The sequence below is a fragment of the Octodon degus genome, unplaced genomic scaffold (assembly GCF_000260255.1).
Source record: "Octodon degus isolate 3935 unplaced genomic scaffold, OctDeg1.0 scaffold00003, whole genome shotgun sequence".
NCBI lineage: Eukaryota > Metazoa > Chordata > Mammalia > Rodentia > Octodontidae > Octodon > Octodon degus.
Window position 1 is genome coordinate 35,000,326 of NW_004524579.1, and position 8,214 is coordinate 35,008,539.

General features: G+C 40.3%; 1 protein-coding gene across 3 annotated transcripts in view; it reads left to right on the forward strand.

Moving 5' to 3' along the window:
- The first annotated feature begins 1,701 nt into the window (after positions 1-1,701).
- The window catches only part of Wdr7 (WD repeat domain 7), a 438,292-nt gene continuing 431,779 nt past the window's right edge, over positions 1,702-8,214 (forward strand). For all 3 annotated transcript variants that reach the window (XM_004623683.2, XM_004623684.2, XM_023715190.1), the window contains exon 1: positions 1,702-1,921. The gene's annotated coding sequence lies outside the window, so the exon portion shown is untranslated. The remainder of the gene's footprint in view (positions 1,922-8,214) is intronic.

The following is an 8,214-nucleotide window of genomic DNA, read 5'->3' on the forward strand; positions in this document are numbered from 1 at the left end:
GTCTTTTGAAAGGACCATTTAATACTTAAATTTTTTCCTCTTCTTAATTATAACTTCTTTGTTAATGTTTTGTTTTCTTTAAATGAATCTTATATTTATATCAAGTAATCTGAACAACTAATTTGAAGATAGCATCATGTAATACAGCAACCATTGTTGAATTCCTATTACTATTTAGCGAAACCTTGTATCATTTCTAATGCTTTTTTCTATCACAATTTTATATTCTTTTAAAAAAATTAAAAAAGAGCTTGCAGCTTAAAAAATCTTTTTTCAGGTGGTAGGCACTCTGTGAATCTTGCTTTTCCAAACAGTTAAATTATAAAGGGGGTTATGAATGTAAGGGTGTACATTCATCAGCACAACACTAGAAGTATATTGACACATTTGTTTTTTTTTAAAGACGCGTCTCACAATGTAGCCCAGGCTGCTTTTCTTCACATACTTGTAGGTTTGTGACTGGTATACACCACAACTTTGGAAAGCTGCAATAGAATTCACTAGAGAATTAGAAAGGAAAAGGAGAAAAAAGCCACAGAACGCATAAGCTTTGCATCTTTTTAGCAGAACTAACCATTAGCTACCAGTTTTCTGGTTGGCTGCCATTCATTCACCATTCAACCAATACTTGAGAAGATGGACAAACAGGACAAATACAATCACTGACTGATCTCTAAATTGATCTTAATTTCCCAGATCTCTATTCTGTAAACAGGGAAACAGTTAAATTATAAAGGGGGTTATGACTGTAAGGGTGTACATTCATCAGCACAACACTAGAAGTATATTGACACATTTGTTTTTTTTTTAAAGACGCGTCTCACAATGTAGCCCAGGCTGCAAGATTCTCTGCAAGATTCACAGAGTGCCTACCACCGGAAAAAAGATTTTTTAAGCTGCAAGCTCTTTTTTAATTTTTTTAAAAGAATATAAAATTGTGATAGAAAAAAGCTTTAGAAATGATACAAGGTTTCACTAAATAGTAATAGGAATTCAACAATGGTTGCTGTATTACATGATGCTATCTTCAAATTAGTTGTTCAGATTACTTGATATAAATATAAGATTCATTTAAAGAAAACAAAACATTAACAAAGAAGTTATAATGAGAATGAAGAAAAGAAGCGTTATCCCTAAGATGACTCTGCGTAGTGGAGGAAGTGAGATCCGAATGCCTGCTTCTCTGAAAAGATCTCAAGCTCCACTACTCTTTGCTGCCCACACGGAGGACGTTTATTCAGCCTTCTCCACAGAAGTATTGCTCAAAGTTTGGCTTTCTCTCTCTAGTCGCTAAGGAGAGTTCCTTTCTGTCAGTGTTGTAGGCAACAGCTAAATTTTGAGGCCAGAAGGCAAAGGCAACATTTTTAGCCTCCTGAGCTGAGGTACAGGGGCAGAAACGTAAGCTTTCAATCCTGCGGTCGGGACGACCTCGACTTGCCATTTCATCTTTTTCTCCATTCAGAACTTCTCACCACGCGAGCTGCAGACTAGGAAACAGCCGAACATTCCCACAACAATGATGGCGGGCGCACACGCCTTGCCCACAGTTGGCAGCCGTTCGTCTCCACGGTAACGAGGCCGGCGCCTACTGGCAGGTTGCAGCGCTGAGTATCCGGAAATGGTGAGCATTTCCCCCTTCCCATTTTTTTTTTTTTTTTTTTTTGCGACAGTTGGGTGAAAGTCACGGCAGTTGAGGCTGGTGTCAGCTGATTTACTGCGGCGGCCGCGGCGGCAGTGGCACCTTACTACCTCCGTGGACCGAGTGCGGCCAGACGGAGTCAGCGGTCCCCCACGGTTTCCACACCCGGATTTGCGCACCGCACACGTCCTCTGTAGATACGCCCTCGCCTCGTCTTCCTGCGCGGGGACGCCCACGGCTGGTCTCATAGACAACATCCAGAACGGGATGAAGCAGTGACAGGTGAGAGAGCCTCCGAGCCTCTCCCGGGGAAACCGCGGCGTCGTGCCCGCACCCCGAGGCTGGGGTCGGGGTCAGGGGTCACAGGCTCGCCCCCGCCCGGAGCAGCACCAGCTGTTACTCAGGTCGCCGCTGCTGGAGCCCTGTCTGGTGCTTCTGCCGGCCAGGCCCACTGCAGGGCACCTTTCTCAGGAGAGTGGGATCTCTCCAGGGCGTCTTTGGGTCCCCCTTGCCTGATGAATGACATTTGCTGCTGTGACAGTGACTTTAGTCTCGAGATGAGGATACCTTGTCCCACCGAGTAATCTAAACGGAGTGAGGAGATTAGTGATGGTCGTGTGGTTACTGACAGTGCTTTGGGGAATGTGTTTGCTTCGGGGGGTACATATACCCTGCCCTAGACTGTTGGCCCTACTCTTTAGTTTGTCCTTCGCTAGGCTACTGATGTATCTGTTAGACTTGTTCTCCTCCCTTTTGCCTAGGACCTGCTCCAAGAGGATGTTTGTTGTTTCATTTACTGATGGGTCCCAGCATTCTGAGGGTGTGTCTGGAGAGCGCACTACCCTTCTTTTTTTGGAGACAGGTTTACTATGCAATTCAGGCTGGCCTTGAACTTATTTTGTAGCCCAGGCTGGCTCTTGAACTCACAGTGATTGATCCTCCTGCCTCAGCCTCCCGAGTGCAGGGATTGCAAAAGTGCACCCGGCTGCACTATGCTCTTTGATTAAAAAATTATATTATATATTTTTTACCCACTCACTTTGTTTCTCAGGTGCTATGTGGAAATTGGTTTGTTGTATTCTGAAACAATGTCAGCTTCAGTTGCATTTCAGACTGCATTGTTTTCTCCATGCTTCTGAATTTAGGGTTTAGTCAGGAGCAGCTACACATTTCTTTCCTTGAAATATTTATCATGTGACCCAAAAGGCGAACTATAATGCTTTACCATGTGTCTTTCTTACAATTTATGTAACAGATCGAAATAATCCTTCATTGTATGAAAGGAGTTGACTGAATTTTCGACATTTTGTTACATAAAAATTCTAATGTGGCACTGTTTTGAGCTTTATAAGAGAACTCCACAGTATGGAGGTAGATGGCCGCTCAAAAATTAATATGTTGGGAATGTCTTTGTTGTTATGAAGAGAGGAAAACTCCCATGATTTTATCCTAAAGAACGATCGTCTTTAAGTTGGAAAGTGAACCACTGTAGGTAAATAGTGTCTCATTCACAGGAAATTGTAGTAGAAAAATTCATTTGTTTGAATGTCTTATTGGAATGATGAAGAACTTTGAGATAAGATCTTGTTACATATTCCAGGCTGGTGTTGAACTCACGATGTAGCTCAGGCTGGCCTCAAACTTGCACTGACCTTCCCCCCTCAGCCTCCTGAGTGCTGGGATTTCTGGCATGTACCATCTGTCTTTAAATGTCTCTTTAAAATTCTAGAACCCCACTTAACAGGAAAACTAAGATTCATTTTAGTTTTTCTTATTGCCACATGTTGCTATATTTAATTTTTTAATTTTTAATTTTCTACTTAATTTTTTTGAGACAGGGTCTCACTATTTAGTTCAGGCTGGCTTTGAATTCAATATATAGCCCAGGCTGGCCTCAAACTCACTGTATCCTGCCTCAGCCTCTTGAGTGCTGGGATTTCAGGTGTATGCTACCACACTCAGAGCCTGGCTGGTTTTTACCTTGAGTGTTAACTGTAAAATTAAATTTTGAGGGAGTGAACCTTACGTCTATTTTTTTTTTTTTTTAGTTATTTTCGTGATAAAAGTAGGATACTTACTTTTATTGATGTGCTGTTAGCAGTGAGTCTTGGAGGCTTTATTTGGACCTCAAGTATAGAGGATTGAGTTAATTTTATTCAAGACACTGATTAACATTGGGCTGTTGAAAGCCTCTCATTCATTTTTTCTTTTCTTCATTCATTGCCTTTTGTTTCCACATCCTTGTGTGTTTTCTCACTCATCAGCTCAGTGATGTGAAAATTCTTGGGTGTGTGTGTGTGTGTGTGTGCGCGCGCAATGAGCGTCTTTCTGTTTGTGTTATTTAAAGTATGTTGCTTTGGGTGCTCACATTTTAAACTTACAGAGAAGATGATGTACTATATATCAGATTAATTTTTTTTCTTTTCCTGCTGTTTTTTGTGTGTCGTTGCTTGTTTCTAGTGCTGCATTACATTTTATTTTCATTTGTCTACTGTTTGTAACTACTATTTGCAACTACCACCGTCATCTTTATTTTCTTAGCATGATAGAAAGAATTGTGATTAAACATACCATTTAGACTTCTAGCAATTTCTTGAAGATACATATCCACAATGATATTATCATTTGTTTGTTTATTTATTTGGAGTTGATGTCTCTGCTGTCTAGAACTCACTGGGCAGTCTAGGCTATTCTCGAACTCACTGCATCTGCCTGCCTCTGCCACCCAAGTGCTACAGTTGGGATTCTTAATCATGCAGTATTTGTAAATTTGGTTGAAGCACTGCAGATTGTATTCCAGAACAAGCTACGGTGCTCTGTAGTCCTATGAGGTAGTCCCTGGGGATTCCTGTATTCTTATATCCCCATCATTGCTTGGTGTTACTCAGTGCACTTGTTTTTTACAGTCTAATTGATACAAAGTGAAATCTCATTTTCTTTCTTTTTTTTTTTTTTTTGGTGGAACCAGGGATTGAACTCAGGTCCTTGCGCTTGCCAGGCAAGTGCTTATTACACTAAGCTATCTCCCCAGCTTCTGAAATCTCATTTTAAATTACATTTCACTGTTACTAATGACTTGGAACATTTTCTTGTGTTTTACTTTTTGGCTTTTTCTTTTTTGAAATTGCCTGTTCATTTCCTTACCAATATTCATTTGCACTTCAGTCTTAGTCTGTGTTTGTTTTGCTGCAAACAATACAGTACAGAACCATATGTTTGTGTTTTTTTTTTTTTTTTTTTTGAGACAGGGTCTGACTTTATAGTACACTCTGGCTTCAAACTTTCTATGTAACCAGGCTGTCCTAAAACTCCAGACCATCCTCCTGCCTCAGTCTCCCAAGTGCTGGGATTGCAGGCATGTACTACCATACCTGGCTTGGATGTGCTTTAATACAAAGAGGTTTATGTTGGCTCCAAGATCTGGAGGTCTAAATGTGAAGAGCTTGTCTGGTGGTCACCTTCTTGCTATGTTCTGAGACCAGAAGTGCAAACGTGTACTTATTCCCTTCTGTGCATATATATGTCCTCTGGTCTGTCTTTAAAGCCACCAGTATTCAATCATTCTGCTCCATCCTGATATTATCTTATCCTACTAACCTCCCAGGGTGCTGACTCTAAACTCCATAGTGAGATTAAATGGTCACTTCTTTAATTTCTCACAGAGAAGATTAAATTGTAACACATAAACTTTGGGGGACACATTCAAACCAAATTCCACTCATAGCATGAACTTTTTCCTCTTCATTTTGGTTTGGCTTATTGAGACAGCATCTTGCTGTGTAGTTCAAGGTGGTCTTGAACTCACTAGGTAGCCCAGGCTGGCCTGGAACTGGAGCACTCCTGCTTCAGCCTCCTTAGTGCTGATATGATAGGCTTATGCCTCCATCCTGGCTACAAACTCCTCTTTTTGATTTGCAGAAGTTCCTTTTATTTCCCAGATATTAGTTATTTTTGTATTCATGTATTTCTGTTCTCAATCGTATCATTTGTCAGTAACCCTTGTCATGATATCTTTCACTGATAACTTTAATTTTGGTATAATAGATTCCCCCATGGCAGTTTGGAGGTTTTGTTTTGCAAATCTTTTCCTAGTTCTATGTAAAAAAATTACTCTCTTATGTATTATTAATTTCTTATCTACATATCTATATCTTTATATTTTTTGTTTGTTTTTGAGGCAAGGTCTTGCTTTGTAGTTTTACCTGGCCTCGAATTCACTGTGTAACCCAGGCCGGCCTTGAATTTGCAGTGACCCTTTGCCTCAGCCTCCTTTGTGAGTTTACAGATGTGCACTATCATATTTGACCATAGTTTTCTTTTAAACTTGTAGATCTTTAATATAGCTAGAGTCTGACCTTTTCTTTATTTTAACGTATAGTACAGGGTCTACAGGGTCTCACTACACAAATCAGACTGGTAGTGATCCTCCTGTTTTTAGCCTCCCAAGTGCTGGGATTACAGGCACGTACCACCACACCCAGTATCAATCTCTGTTTTAGCATGCCCCAGGGGCGGGGCTGGCACAGCATGCAGGGATCAAAGCCCAGTCCCTGTATTTGTCTTAAGCAGGCACTTTAATCCGCTGAGCTATCTGGCTGGCCCTGAAGAGTTTGACCTTGTGTATGTCACAATTTTGTGATCCAGTTTCATTTCTATATGGTGTACCAATTTTCTTAGTGTCATTCTGCTTTTTCCCATAGGTAATGATATTTATTATATAGATTCTCATACATACTCTGAACACTGGGTTTTATTACTTTGGTTTATTTGTCTTTTCCTGCTCTTAAATCCGGGTATGGTTCTGTAATATATTTTTTCCCCTTGAAAAAATATGAATAATTCTTGCCGTTTAGTTTTTAGCTTTAGTTTGATATAATTATAGATTCACAGGAAGGTTTAAAAATAGCAGGGAGGTTGTGGTTTCCCCCATTGGCTGCACTTTCTGTAGACCCACCTAGCTTCCTTTAATAGTCACTTTTTTTTTTTTTTTTTGTCTTTTTGAAACAGGGTCTAACTAAACAGCTCAGGCTGGCTTTGAGCTAACTTTGTAGCTCAGGCTGGTCTCGAACTCACAATGATCCTCCTGCCTCAGCCTACTGAGTGCTGGGATTACAGTCATGTGCCACCACTGTTGGCTAATAGTCACATCTTGAACAACTGTAAGTACAGTATCAAACCCAAGAAATAGACATTGTACAATTCCTGTGTATATTTTGCAGCCACTGCTGCAGTGAAGGTAGAGAACTATTTCATTACCACAAAGATCTTCCTGAAGTTGCATTGGCCTGCCTTCCTGCTATCCTCTCTAACCTCTGATTATCACTACTCAGTTCTTTTTTGCTATAATCTTGTCATCATAGGATAGTACATAAATGTCATATGGTATGCAGTCTTTTCCATTTGGATTCATGTGAATTGCTGAATGAGATGGTTCTTGAGATTTGTCCAAACTGTTGCATATGTCAGTAGTTCATTCTTTTTGATTGTTAACTAGTATTCCGCAGTACATAGTACCCTGGTGTTTACTGGGATACCAGGGCTGTCTGTAAGTTTTTGGCTATTACAAATAAAGTTGCTGTGAATATTCTGCTAGTTTTTGGAAAGGATATAAATTTCCATTTTGTTTTTTTTTCTGGGACAAATGCCCAGGAATGTGACTGCTATACAGTATGATAAGCGTACCATATGTTTAGTTTTTGAAGAAATTGCTGAAGTGTTTTTCTGAATGCTATACCGTTTTACATTTGTACCAGCAGTGCATGAGAGAATCCATTTCTTGGCAGCCTTACCTGCATTTGGTACTGTCATTGTGTTTTAATTTAGCTGTTCTATTAGCTGTATAGTGATATCTTGTTGTGGCTTTAATATAGTATACATCTGAAAGTAATTTTAGTGCTTGTGGGTGTCTTAGTCATTGCTGAGATGAAATTCCTGACATTTACAACTTAAAAGATGAGAGCTTTATTTTGGCTTTCGTTTTCAGTTCCCAGTTAACTTGGCTCCAAGGCAGGAAGGCTGGTGGAGGGGTCGGCAGAGGCAAGCAGCTCACCTTAGGGCTGCCAGGAAGCAGAGTGATGAGCTGGTCAGGGAGGGAGGTGCGTCCTTGCAAGTCGCACTCCGACTCTTCTGATCAGGCCTCAGCTCCCATTGCTGTAAACTTCACTGATGGATATAGCATCCCCATGAGCCAATTACTTTCTTGAAGTCCTACCTCCGAGTGCATCTTGGGTCTAAGGTATAATACAGAGTTCTGTGTAGAACTATAAAGTGCCTTTATTCCATTGTTATCCATTGTATATCAATACAGCTTTTGTTGTTGTTGTTGTTGAAAGTTGAAGTTTGTGTGTTTTGTTTCTATTTGTGCACATAATTGTTATGCTTTATAAAGAATTAATGGATGTTTATTTTCGTTTATTTTTTTGAGACAGGGTCTGGCTATGTAGCTCAGACTGGCCTGAACTCACAGAGATACTTGTGCCTCAGTGTCCCAAGTGCTAGGGGTTATAGGTGTGTGCCACCGTGCCCAGGAAAATAAGTGGTTTTATATATGTATCTAGTTTTTCTTTTTCTTTCTT